This window comes from Protopterus annectens, chromosome 6.part0 (genome assembly GCF_019279795.1).
Source record: "Protopterus annectens isolate FY-2018-M chromosome 6.part0, PAN1.0, whole genome shotgun sequence".
Classification (NCBI taxonomy): Eukaryota; Metazoa; Chordata; order Ceratodontiformes; family Protopteridae; genus Protopterus; species Protopterus annectens.
This window is the reverse complement of record NC_056737.1, coordinates 34,510,304-34,524,147: the sequence shown is the minus strand read 5'-3', so window position 1 is coordinate 34,524,147 and position 13,844 is coordinate 34,510,304. Positions and strand designations below refer to the sequence as shown.

Sequence of the window (13,844 nt, the reverse complement as noted above, 5' to 3'; positions counted from 1 at the left end):
GCAAAGTAGCTCCTGCATTTGGCGTTCATTGGAGACGCAAACAGATCGCAGGTAGGCTGGCCCCATTTGCAAAAAATCCTTCCCGCAACTGACTGTTTGAGGGACCACTCGTGAGGCAATAGTATTGCCCTGCTCAGCCTGTCGGCTATGACGTTGGATGACCCCGGGATGTGCGTTGCGATCAGAAAGCGACCGGTGGACTCTGCCCATTGCCAAATTCTCATGGCCTCTCTGCATAGTTGGTAAGACCTGGTTCCCCCTTGCTTGTTTATGTACCAGACTACGGACATGTTGTCTGTCTGAACTGCAATGGTCCCTGGAGGAAGAAGGGGAGCAAAGTGTTGCAACGCCAAAAACACTGCCCTCAACTCCAGAACATTGATGTGCAGATTGTACTCCAGATTGGTCCATTCGCCTTGGACTGTCTGTCCCTGAAAGATGCCCCCCCACCCTATCAGGGAAGCGTCCGTGGTTATCGTCGCTGACGGTGTGGGTAGCACAAATGGTCTTCCGCCAGATAGGTTGCAAGTCTGTAACCACCACATTAGGTGTGATTTGCATGTTTTCGTTATCAATATTTCGTGAGTCAGTGGAAGTTGTTGGAATGACCATTGTGCAAATAGAAGCCATTGTAGCACTCTCATGTGCAGTCTTCCCAATGGTATTGCAATGAGAGAAGCTGCCATGAGACCCAAAACTTTCAGAACAATTTTTGCTGGGGACTTTCTGGACGACAGAAGAAGGGAAATGTTGAATTGAAGTGCTACTATTCTTTCTGTCGGAAGTTTTAGAACTAACTGACGTGTATCTAATTCCGCTCCTATGAATAAGATATGCTGTGATGGCTGTAGCAACGATTTTTCGAAATTTACTGAAATGCCAAGGTGTGTACAAAGTTGTAGGGTGTAATCCCTGGCTTGTATCAGTTGACGCCTGGTGGTGGCAGACAGGAGCCAGTCGTCCAGATACGGAAACACCTGGAATCCTAGGCGCCTCAGATGAGACGCTACCACTGCCATGCATTTGGTGAAGACCCTGGGGCTGTGGTCAGGCCAAAGGGCAGGGCTCGAAACTGATAGTGACTGGCTCCCAGCCGGAAGCGCAAATGATCCCTGGACGCCCTGGCCATTTTGATGTGGTAGTATGCGTCCTTCAGATCTATTGAGCACATCCAGTCGTCCTTCTGTAAGAATGGAAGGATCGATTGAAGCGTGACCATTCGGAACTTTTCCTTCTTGACAAAGGTGTTGAGATGGCTTAGGTCCAGAATCGGCCTCCAGTCCCCTGTTTTCTTTGGAACTAAAAAGAACCTTGAGTAAGTTCCGAATCCTATTTGGTCCGCTGGGACTGGTTGGATGACTCTTTTTCTAGCAGCTTTGAAATTTCTGTAGCTGCTGGCTCTCGAGATGGGGTGGTACATCTGGGAGCTTTCTTTGGAATGGGGTGGATAGAAATGGGATTTTGTAACCTCTGGTAACAACGCTTTTACCCAATTGTCTGAGGAAAGGTTGTGCCAGGCCTGAGGGTATAAAGCTAAGGGAGCCCCGACTGCCTCCAGAGCAGGACAGTCAGGCCACCTCTCAGGAGTGCTGAAAAGGTTTGCCAGGAGGTTATCCCTGTCACCTTGGTTTTCGGACCCCTCTGCCGCCAGAGCGGCGTCTTCCACCTCTGCCCCCTCTGCCTCTAGAGGGGCATCACCCTGTGTGTTTGGGAAAGATCCTTGGGGTTTTCGAAACCACATTTTCCCACCACGTTGCCCTTTGGGGTGCGGTCTGGAAGGGTGGAAAACGGCCTCCAACAGCGGACAGGGTCTTTCCCTCCTGTTCACACCGGGTAAGGGTCTCCTTTACTTCAGGGCCAAAAAGTGTGGCCCCGTCAAATGGGCGTTAGTAAAGGAAGACTTGAAGGCTTCCGCAAATGAACATAAGTGCATCCAGGATTGCCTACGAAGAGCAATCGCTGAAGCCGCTGCCCTACTCGATCCTTCGGCTGCATAGGATATCAGCCTCATGGACGAAGTTCACAATGGACGAAGGGTGTTGAGATGCGCTGTAACTTTCTCTGAGACAGCGGCATCTGTAGCACCCTGGAGGGTATCTCCCAACTCTTTGACTAGATCCCTCTGTAAACGTGTAAAATGAGTCAAATAGTTCAGGGAACGCATAGAGAAAGCCGCTGAACTGAAAATGCGCTTCCCGTATCTGTCCATGGTCCTAGAATCTTTGTTAGGTGGATGGACAGATGAGGAAGACTCCGACATCTCCTTTTTCGTGGCCGCTGCCACCACCATGGCGTCTACTGGAACTCCTTTGGTAAGGTAAGCTTTGTCCTGTGGTGCCGTGATGTACTTATTTGGCTTCCTAGGGACTGGTTCCACCGTGTCAGGAGTCTCCCACGCCCTTCGAGCAATTAATTCCATTAACTCATCAAAGGGCGGAGTGACCCAGGAGGAGGAAGGACGGGCACCAAATGCCTTCAGCAAAACTGACTCATCCTCAGAAGGGGGGAGGGCTTGCCAGTCACCTCTCTGTTTAAGGATCTCCAAGATGTCAGAAAAGAGACATCCTCTGAAGGTGACTTAGGGGACCCTTCTGACTCATCTAAGTCAGTATCAGATGTCAAGGATTCTTGTGGAGAATCCAAGTGTCTCCTCTTACACAGTCTTTTCCTAGGAACTTCTTCGTGGGGAGCATCCGAAGAAGCCTCCGAGGAAGAGGGGGCACCCTCCAGGGGTGGCTGAGACACTGGTGCCCGACGCTTGGACGTGGCCGTGGGTGCAGAGGAGGATAACGGTCCTTTGCGGGGAGGAGAAGCTGTACCTGCTGATGTGGTTGTCTGGGTAGACAACACCTTCCTCATGAGGTCGAAGGCCCCCGGGTCCCGAGTCGAGGTATCTCCCGGTTCCGAAGAAATGGGAAGAATCCCCGAAACAGGAGCCGAAGGCACCGACCCGAGGACGGAACCGAATCGATCCGTGCGAGGCCCGAGAGGGAGCGCGGAACAAACATCGGTCCGACTCTCGGTCCCGGAACCAAGGACAGATCTTCGGCCCCGAGACTCCGGTACCGGATCGGATGGAGTCGAGGTAAACGGTGCCGACCGAGAAAAAGACGGTTCTGGCACCGAGGGCTCCACAATCATCAGGTCAGCTTCTTCCGGCTCCGAAGACTGAACAGGTCTCGGAGGAGGAACAGATGGAGATAGTGGCAGGCCTTCAAGTCTCGACATCAACTGAGAGGAGACCGAAATAAGCTTGGACAGGGCCGTATGCTCCATAAGTTTCTGCACCACACGGTCCACGCCGGTGTCGGAACGGGCCTAGAAGAACGAGGCGAAGGGATCGAAGACGGAGCCGACCTCAACAGAGTCGGTGGAGGGAGCTCCGTCACCGGTTCCAAGACTCGAGGCTCAGGAACTGCCAACAGTTGAACACTCGGCCCGAAGTCTGTGGAACCGGTGATCTAACTAGACTCAAGAGCTCGGAGCCGATGACTTTGGCTCCGACGCCGACCTTCAAGACTTGGATGCCTGGTCTGAAGCATCCAGAGCCTCCTGGAAAGAGGGTTTCAGCAATCCTCTATCCATCAGTTTCCTGCGCCTATCTGTCATGACCCTCCCACTAAAAGAGTGACAAATAGAGCAGTCCTCTTGTAAGTGGAGAGGGCCAAGACAGTAGACACAGGAACTGTGGTTGTCTGTGACCGACATTTTTTGGCCACACTGACAACGTTTAAAGCCAGATTTTATCTTCTCAGATATACTGACAAATGAAAGAGACAGTCCAGTCCAGTAAAAAGTCAAATCCAGTAATAGTGTCAAATCCGGTAATAAGAGTCCGTTTGATAATAGCTAAAAACAAGACTACCACAAGTTTTTAGTCAAAAATGTCAAATCCGTGATAACTGCCTAAAAGCAAGACTACAACAAGTTTCTAGTCACAAGTGTCCAAGTAGGGGTGGTAGGCCCCGAAAAACTCTATACCCGAAAGTTAACTAAGTTAAACTTATTCTAAGGTACCGAGAATTCCTAATCCACTCACACACCTACTCTTATACTTTAAGTAACTAGATTGAAAGAAATTTCTGAAATTTAAACAGAATAGATAAAAATCTTATCTGTAAAGCCTCGAGCTAGTCTCCAGCGATGCGTATGCAGCAGCGGCAAACTAGATCTGAGGTAAAGGCAGAGGGGGATTGTGGGTATTAGATGTCCTCGAGCTTCTTCTCGATGCAGAGCTTGCAGTCGGCCGGCACGGAGCCGAGGATCGGCTCCGAACCCATGTGTAAGAACAAAGGCGAGATTGAACACTCTCACATCAACTATTTACAAGTGTGTGTAATTAACAATAAACTTTCGAAAGGTTATCAATGATTAACAATTACTATGAGTTTCAACCGTGATTTGTTTAGCAGTTCTTTAAGTTTCATCCACATGCTGTAGGAAGAAGTGATTCTGATGGATCTTGTTTTGATGGCAATTAGTTCCAAGTGGCACACTTCGGTTGCAATACTCAAAAATTCTTAGAAAGAGCGAGTAGTTTCACTTTTCCAATTCATAGTTGCAAATTTCCTTGCAACTGATAAGATGGACCATAAAAGTGGATAGTTTAGTCTTTTAACACAATCAGGCATAGGAGTATTAAATAGAATTACTGAGTTAAAGAAAATGTGTTACTAAATAATGCCTGTAAAAAAAGATTAATGTTATTCCAATATGGTTTAAGTACAACATAATCAAAAAATATATGTTGCCAATCTGCTTTAACCTCCATTTCCAACAAACTACCTTTTTTTTTATACATTAGTGCAGTTCTGTGAGGTGTAAAAAAAGATCTATGCATAAATTTCCAACAAAAAAAATAAGAAGTTATGTTCTTACCATAACGTTCCATGTGAATTGTTCATCTCACCTTTGTTCTTACACACGGGTTCGGAGCCGATCCTCGGTTCCGAGTCAGCCGCATCACCAGCTCCGCATCTTCGAGAAAGCTCGAGGCACAGTAATATCCCATGATCCTCAGGTGCGAACCCTCAGATCTAGTTTGCTATACCAGAAGAATCCCTTTAGAACTGTGTCTTGAACACTTATAAACAGATACTACACACTGTCTGGAACCCTGCCCTCAAATAGAGGAGAAAAGATGCCATTACTAATGTACAAGAATAAGCTGAATGCTAACAATATCTAGAAAAGACTGAAAAGGAATTCAGTCGAACCCGTTCTCCCGGACCGCAGGACGGGGGATGGAGGGAGGGAATGTAAGAACAGCATGAGATTAAGATTCCAAGGGGCTACTGGATTATGAAAGGGGGGACGGAGGTGAAAGGTACCTTTCATGAAGGCTTTACAAAGCCTGTGGGACATAAGAGAACCATCTTTGCGGCCAATATGAAAATTGGATATAGCCGTCAGTTGAACCCTTATCGTGGACGTTGATGCACCTTCTTGAAAAAGTGTGGTAAGAAAATCTAGTATCTTGTGTACTGGAGCCCCGGATGGATCTATACCTTGTTTGGAGGCCCAGTGCGCAAAACGATTCCATTTGCTGTTGTACAATTTCCTTGTAGATGGTTTGTGAGAAGATACAATAATTTGTTGTACTGCAGGGGATAGTAACTTCGACCTGGCTAAGATGGGAAGCGGAGCAGCCAAGCTGTCAGTTTGAGGGACTTGAGGAAGGTGTGAGGAACTCTCGACGAATGTGTCAACAGGTCTGGCTCCGGGTCCATCATCCATGGTTCCTCCACTTGATGAGATTGAAGGAAGGGAAACCAGATTTGTCGAGGCCAGAATGGGGCTATCAGTATTATGGTCCTGTCCAGACGTGTGGCTTTCTGCAAGAACCTGGGAATTAGTGGAACAGGAGGAAAAGCGTAAAGGAGACCCGGGGGCCAATCGTGTACCAGTGCGTCCCTGAGGACACCCCCCCGGAGGGGGTAACAGGGCAAAGTAGCTTCTGCATTTGGCATTCAATTGGGATGCAAACAGGTCGCAGCAAGGCTGGCCCCATCTGCGGAAGATCTCTTCCGCCACTCGAGATTTGAGGGACCACTCGTGGGGGAACAGGATGGCTCTGCTCAGCCTGTCTGCGATTACGTTGGAAGTCCCTGGGATGTGCATTACTATCAGAAAGCGTCCAGTGGACTTTGCCCATTGCCAAATTCTGAGGGCCTCTCTGCATAACGGGTAAGATCTGGTTCCCCCTTGCTTGTTTATGTACCAGACCACTGACATGTTGTCTGTCTGAACTGTCATTGTTCCCTGAGGTAAGGAATTGTGAAAGTGTTGCAACGCTAGAAACACTACCCTCAGCTCTACAACATTGATGTGCAGGTTGTACTCCAAGTTGGACCATTGACCTTGGACTGTTTGTCCCTGAAAAAATCCCCCCCACCCTATCAGGGAAGCATCCGTGGTTAGAGTTGCTACCGGACTGGGTAACACAAACGGTCATCCTAGTGTTAGATCTTGACTGTGTATCCACCACAAGAGATCCTTCTTGCAAAAATTTGTGATCAAGATTTCATGAGATAGTGGAAGTTGTCGATACGACCACTGGGCAAATAGCATCCACTGAAGAATCCTCATATGCATCCTGCCCAAGGGAACTACAATAAGGGAGGCTGCCATCAAGCCTAGTACTCTTAATATTTGTCATGCAGGGACTCTCTTGCTCTGGAGAAGGACCGAAATTTGATGTCTGAGGTCTGACACTCTTGGTGGGGGGAGAGTAACTCGAGCCAGGGAGGTGTCTAGCTGTGCTCCTATAAATAAGATACGCTGTGACGGCGATAAGACAGACTTTCCAAAATTCACCGTTATGCCTAGCGAGGAGCAGAGACTGATGGTGTAATCCCTGGCTTGTAGAGGACGATACTCAGTGGTGGCGGATAGGAGCCAGTTGTCTAGATAAGGAAACACCTGGAATCCCCTTCGTCTCAAGTGAGACGCTACTACTGCCATGCATTTGGTGAACACCCTGGGGGCTGAGGTGAGACCAAAGGGCAGAGCGCGAAACTGGAAATGACTGGCTCCCAGCCAGAAGCGCAGATGATCTCTGGACGCCCTGGCCATCTTGATATGGTAGTACGCGTCTTTGAGATCTATAAAGCACATCCAGTCGCCCTTCTGCAGAAAGGGAAGGATTGACTGTAGCGTGACCATCCGGAACTTTCCTTTTTCACGAAGGCATTTAATTTGCTGAGGTCCAAAATTGGCCTCCAGTCCCCTGTTTTCTTTGGAATTAAAAAGAACCTTGAGTAAGTTCCGGATCCTATTTGGTCCGCCGGGACTGGCTGGATGACTCTGTTTTCAAGCAACCTTCCTATCTCTATGGTTGCCTGTTCTCGCAGACTGGGTGGAACGTCTGGGAGCTTTTTGGAGTTGGGTGGCATTCTGATGACGGAATGTTGTAGTCTCTGGTAACTATGCTTTTTACCCAGGAATCTGATGTAAGATTTAGTCAGGCCTCTAGGTATAAAGCCAAGCGACCCCCAACTGCCTCCAGAGTAGGACAGTCGGGCCTGCACTCAGGAGTGCTGGAAGGGCTTCCCAGAGAAAGTCTCTCTGTCGCCCTGATTTTGCAGACCCCCTCTGCCGGCTGGGCGTCGTCTTCCGTTTCTTCCCCCTCCTCTGCCTCTGGAGGGGGCCTCACTTTGGGTGGGCTGAAAGGATCCCTGAGTCTTTCGGAACCACATTTTTCCACCTCGTTGCCCTTTAGGTAGGGTCTTAATGGGATGGAAAAATGGACCCCTACGGCAGACAGGGTCTTCCCTTCTTGTTCATACCTCGTGAGAGTCTCCTTTACTTTGGGCCCAAACAAAGAGGCACCATCAAAGGGGGCGTTGGCAAAGGAAGACTTAAAGGCTTCCGCAAAGGAGCATAAGCGCAACCAGGATTGCCTCCTTAGGGCGATTGCTGAAGCTGCCGCTCTACTCGACCCTTCGGCTGCGTATGAAATCAGCATCATGGACGAGTTCACTATGGAGTTTAGGGTGTTAAGTTGCGCTGTCACTTTCTCGGCGACAGCAGCATCTGTGTTTCCCTGGAGAGTATCTCCCAGTTCCTTAATGAGATCTCTCTGTAAATGCATGAAATGCGTAAGGTAGTTGAGCGATCGGATGGAAAAAGTCGCCGAACTAAATATGCGCTTCCCATATCTGCCCATCGTCCTAGAATCCTTATTAGGAGGATGGACAGAAGAAGATGATTCAGACATCTCCTTCTTAGTGGCCGCCGCCACCACCATAGTATCCATGGGAACCCCTTGTGTAAGATAAGATTTGTCCTGGAGGGCCGTCATGTATTTATTTGGCTTGCGAGGGACTGGTTTCACTGTATCGGGCGTTTCCCAAGCCCTCCAGGCTATTAGATCCATGAGATCGTCAAATGGCGGAGTCAGCCAGGAGGTAGAAGGTTGAGTCCCAAAAGACTTCAGCAAGACCGATTCATCCACAGAAGGGGTAAGGGTTTGCCAGTTTCCCCTTTGTTTGAGGATTTCCAAAATGTCTGCAAACGAGACATCCTCAGAGGGGGACCATGGGAACCCTTCTGTTTCATCTAAATCGGTGTCAGATGTGAGAGATTCCTGGGGGGAATCGATGTGCCTCCTCTTGCACAATCGTTTCCTCAGAACATCCTCAGCGGGAGCTTCTGGGGATGCATATGAGGAACAAGAGTCGCCCTGTGGGGACTTCTGAGGCATTGGGTCGAGACGCTTGGTAGGGGCCAAAGGCACAGAAGCAGAACGCGGACCTTTTGGGGAAGGAGAAGAAGATACTGATGATGTATGTGTCTGATCAGACAAGACCTTCCTCATGATGTCAAAGGCACCGGTGCCCCGACCCGAAGATCCGACCCGATCCGAAGAAGGTGGTCGTTTCTCCAGAATCGGAATCACGGGCTCAGACACCGAGGATGGATCCGAACTGATCTGAGCCGAGGCACCGAGGGGAAGAGTCGGAACCGATATCTCAGTTCGACTGACCCCCCGGAACCTAGGAAAGATCTTCGGCTCCGAGACTCTCCGGCTGGTTCCGAAGGAGTCGAGGTCAACGGAGCCGATAGCGCTACTGCAGGCTTCGGCACCGAGGGCTCTACAATCATCAGTTCTTCGATTCCTAGCTCCGATGACTCGACAGGTCTCGGAGGAGGAAGTGTTGAGGGAACAGGAATAGTCTCGAGTTTCGAAACCAGCTGGGACGAAACTTCGATTAGTTTGGACAGAGCCGAGATTCTCTATAAGCTTCTGTACCACTCGGTCCACATTGGAGTCGGAAAGCGGCCTCAAAAAACGGGTCGAAGGGATCGAAGCCATCACCGAGCGAAGGATAGAAGGCGGTGGTACCTCTGACACCGGCTCCAAGACCTGAGTCTCGGTCAGAGATAAATGTTCGACACCTGGCACTGAGGTCGTAGGAGCCGGCGTCCGAATCTGAAAAGAGTTGCTCAGAGCCGATGACATGGGCTCCGACACTCTTGAAGACTTCAACCCCTTCGAAGACTTGGATACCTGTTCAGCCTTGTCCAGGGCCTCTTGAAAATCGGGTTTAAGCAACCCTCTGTCAACCAACTTCCTGCGTCTTTCCAGCATGACCCTCCCACTAAAGGAATGACAAATGGAACAGTCTTCCTGCAAGTGGAGAGGGCCAAGACAGTAGACGCAGGATGAGTGGTTGTCAGTAATGGACATCTTCTGTCCGCACTGACACCTTTTAAAGCCTGATTTGGCTTTCTCTGACATTTTGAATATATATATATATATATATATATATATATATATATATATATATATATATAGAAAAAGTCCAAAAAACACAGCACACTTAAGAAACACACTATATAAATCTAAGTGTAACAATTTTAAAAGTCTAGAATAATTATAATAACCAACAGTTTAATTCTGACCTAATATAATATAGAAAATCCAAAAACACACAGCACACTATAATATATATATATATATATTGAAGAAAAAAGAGAGTTAAGGCAAAAATTATTTAAAGTACTGTCAATCCTGACAGAAAAAACCCGCAGGCCTTAACTAGAAAAAATTAAACTAACTAATCTAGTCTAAATACAGTCACAAATAACACCCCTATATTATTTATTTTAAACACTAAGAAATAACTATAAGTCTATAAAAAGAAATATATATAAAGAATATAGAAAAAATATACTGGCCTGAGCCTCTCATATGCGATCTGCTGCCAGCGGCAAACTAGATCTGAGGGTTAGCACCTGAGGATCATAGGATATTACTGTGCCTCGAGCTTTCTCGAAGATGCGGAGCTGGTGATGCGTCCGACTCGGAGCCGAGGATCGGCTCCGAACCCGTGTGTAAGAACAAACGGCGAGATTGAACAATTTCACATTCTCCATTTAAGAGTTGTCTTTGTCAGTTTTGAAGATAATAAAATTGTTTTCTTGTCCTCTTCATTTGTTTTTTTTATTAATAAGTTTAAAATAGTCCCATTGAGATTTTCCAATTATTTTTGCTGTATCGTATACATAAGAAATTCAATTAATTTAGTAACAGCATTTCTTAACTTTGGCTGCATTAATTTAATTTTACTTTCCACAAATATTCTACTATTTTGTCCATCTAACCACGTCACTACCTACATCATATTTATTTACTATATAATCAACAGAATATAGTTTTTCATTCAATTAAAACTAATATATCAGATTAATTTCTTTAGATACAATCATTGTTGACAAATTTGAAGCTGAAATATTGTTTTGGGTATATGCTACAGGAAAGAGAAGAAAAAATCTATGATTTATATGTTGGATTTCTATAAATAAAATTTATAAAAGTACATAATATAGCAGAAATATACTAAGAATTTATTGTTTGGTGGTTTCTATGTGCATAATAATCTTTTAAGTTATTTGATATTAAATAGTGATTAAGATGTAAGGCATGATTAGATTTTAACCAAAGAGTTCCTATAATTTCTATTTAGCAATACAATAGGTATTTATTGACAGATATGTTTTAATAATTGATAATAGGAAGTAAAGTTCTAAATCAGGTAGACCAATCCCTCCAGAAGGCCAATCTCTAATATGATGATTTAAACCTATTTGTGGTTTGTTGGGATTCCAAAAAAAACTTTCAGGATTAATGAATTTGAATTATTTTATACAATTTCTTGGTGGAGGTAAAGACAGTGATTGCATTACATATAACATTTTTAGTAGAATGATGATTTTAATTATAGTCAGTCTCTCATCCATAGTAGAAAAAGGTTTATTCCATTTATTAATCAGATTTATTTACAATCATTAGACTATTATTATAGTTAAGGTTTATTGTATCATTAATATTGTCAGTTATAATTATCTGTAAGTATTTTATTTTCTTCTCTTGGACTAAGGACTTAATAGATCTATTGCTTATATTATCAATATTAGAATTTATGGGTAATATTTTTTTGTGATCACTGAAATAAATTCCAGATTTTTTCTGAAGCAATTTCATTGTCTCAAATAAAACAGAAAGTGGCCTACATCATCATCATATAACTGGATTCTAGACATCAAATTCATTCACATTTATCGTCATACCTTTAATAGTTGAATTTGATCTTATAAGGTTAGCAAATGGTTCCATAACTAGAGTAAAAAATATAGGTGATAGAGGATACCCTTGTTTGGTTCCTTTGGGAATCTGGACAGACTCAAATATATGTACCTATTTTAACATAAGCATAACAACAATCATAAAGAAGATTATAAGATGTATAAAACTACTAGAAAAATTGCACTCCTCTAAAAACAATAAGAGATATTTCCAATTAACAGAATCAAAAGCACTAACTATATCTAAGCTGATTAATGTAAAATTTTCTTATGTTTTACTTAAAGAATTATTATAATTTTTTTAATATTACCAAAGAAAGTAGATATTGTTTTAATCTGTTAGCATGAATATTTTATAATCTACATTTAAAAGAGAGACTAGTCTATAAGAAGAACATGCAGTAGGGTCTTTTCAACTTTTAAGATCGGAGAAATAAGGGTATATTTCCAGAACGGAGGAACAGTTACTAGAGCTTAAACTAAAGAAAAAACTCTGTGTAATATGATTGTGGCATCTTTGGGAATTAGTTTATAGAGATCGGGGATAATACCATCTTTACCAGGAGCTTTATTAGGTTTTAGTTTATTAATATGAGCTTGTAGTTCAGACAGTGAAATAGGTTTATCAAAATTGTTTTCATTTGATCATCAGATAGTTTATTTTTGTATGGTTTCTTATAAAAGTCTTAATTAACTCTTTAGGGTCCATTAATGTTTTAGGTTCATAGGTGCGTACTAGACTAATGGCCCTGGGGCCTTTACAAGCCTAGCCCATAAGATTACCCTGGCATTGTGCCACCCGACATTAGTTCCCAGTGCCTCTGTTGAGTAAAGCCACTGCAATGATCCCTGGGATGAATTTTCTATTTCCCATCCACTCATCAAGATTTCTCTTGAAGAGGGCCAGTGAGGTGCTCTGCTTGACATGTATGAGAAGTCTATTCCATAGCATGGGTAGTCTCTGGGTTATGAACCTGTCCCTCCAGCATTTTCTGTTGATTGTGGTAATAAGGATGAGGAATCTGGAGCGTGTGGTGTGGAGGGATTTGGATTTCTTTAGATGTAGCATTTCTAACAGAGTTGGGTCAGACATGGCTTTGTAAGTCAAGCGGAGATGGCCTCTAAGTAGGCGATATGAGACAGAGAATAGTTGGAGTTTTTTTTAGTCTGTCCATATAGGACAAATGTTTAAGGCCTAGGATCCTCTTTCTAAGGTACTTGTGCGGCCTCTCCAGTTGTTGCAGGTGTTTAGTGAGGTACATGCCAAACGGGGCATTGTACTCAATGATTGGCCTAATGAGGCAAGAGTAGAGGAAGACAATGACTTCTTTCTTCCTGGATGCAATTCTTTTGACCTGATTATTATTATTAGTTTTTAAACATCAGTACAAAAGTTATAGCACTGTGATCAGAAAGTGGGCAAGAAACCACTTTAACTTTACTTAAACTATTTATCAGCTCTTTTGAAATATATACTCTATCAATTCTAGAATGTATATTATGCCTATGTGAATAATGTGCAAAAAATGATTCTGAATCTGAGAATTTATTTATATCTCTAATGCGAAATAATTCAGTATAATCTATTAACATCTTAGCAGAAACAGATATTTTTCTTTTACCAGTAGTATTTTGTGTTGATTAATGTTATTAAAATGATTCCTGAATTCTTTCTGTAAATCTTTCACTTCTGTAACCTTTTACTTCCTCTTGGGTGAATAGAGCTCCTTAATATGATTACATTTGTTGTAATAGCTAACCTACAAACGTATTTTGGGTTAACAGAAAAATTATTTATTTTAAGCCTTTCTAAATTAATCACAGTTTTAGTGTGCAGAATTTCTAAATATTCGTTAAGTTATTAATTTCTTCCATCCTGTTAGTACTGTCTTTCTGTTCGTCAATTTTAATCTATCAATTTTTCCTTGTATCTCATACAATTCTTTATTCCATTTTTTTTTTATTAAATACCAGTTACTGATTTCACCAAGCATGGTTTTGGTGCACGCTATACATAAATCTCTGACATTTTGTCTGTATACTTGAATTCAATAAAAGACAAGACTTAATTTATTTTATATAAAAATCTTTAAATTCTTTCAGGTTAGTTATATATTCTGGTATCCTTTTGACCTGATTATTATTATTAGTTTTTAAACATCAGTTAAAAAGTTATAGCACTGTGATCAGAAAGTGGGTAAGATACCATGTTAACTTTACTTAAACTAGTTATCAGCTCTTTTGAAATATATACT

At 43.7% G+C, this 13,844-nt stretch overlaps 1 protein-coding gene across 3 annotated transcripts in view; it reads right to left on the bottom strand.

The window, feature by feature from the left end:
• RPAP1 (RNA polymerase II associated protein 1) overlaps window positions 1–13,844 on the bottom strand; it is a 2,926,740-nt gene that overhangs the window by 1,017,684 nt on the left and 1,895,212 nt on the right. The gene's annotated exons all lie outside the window — the stretch shown is intronic.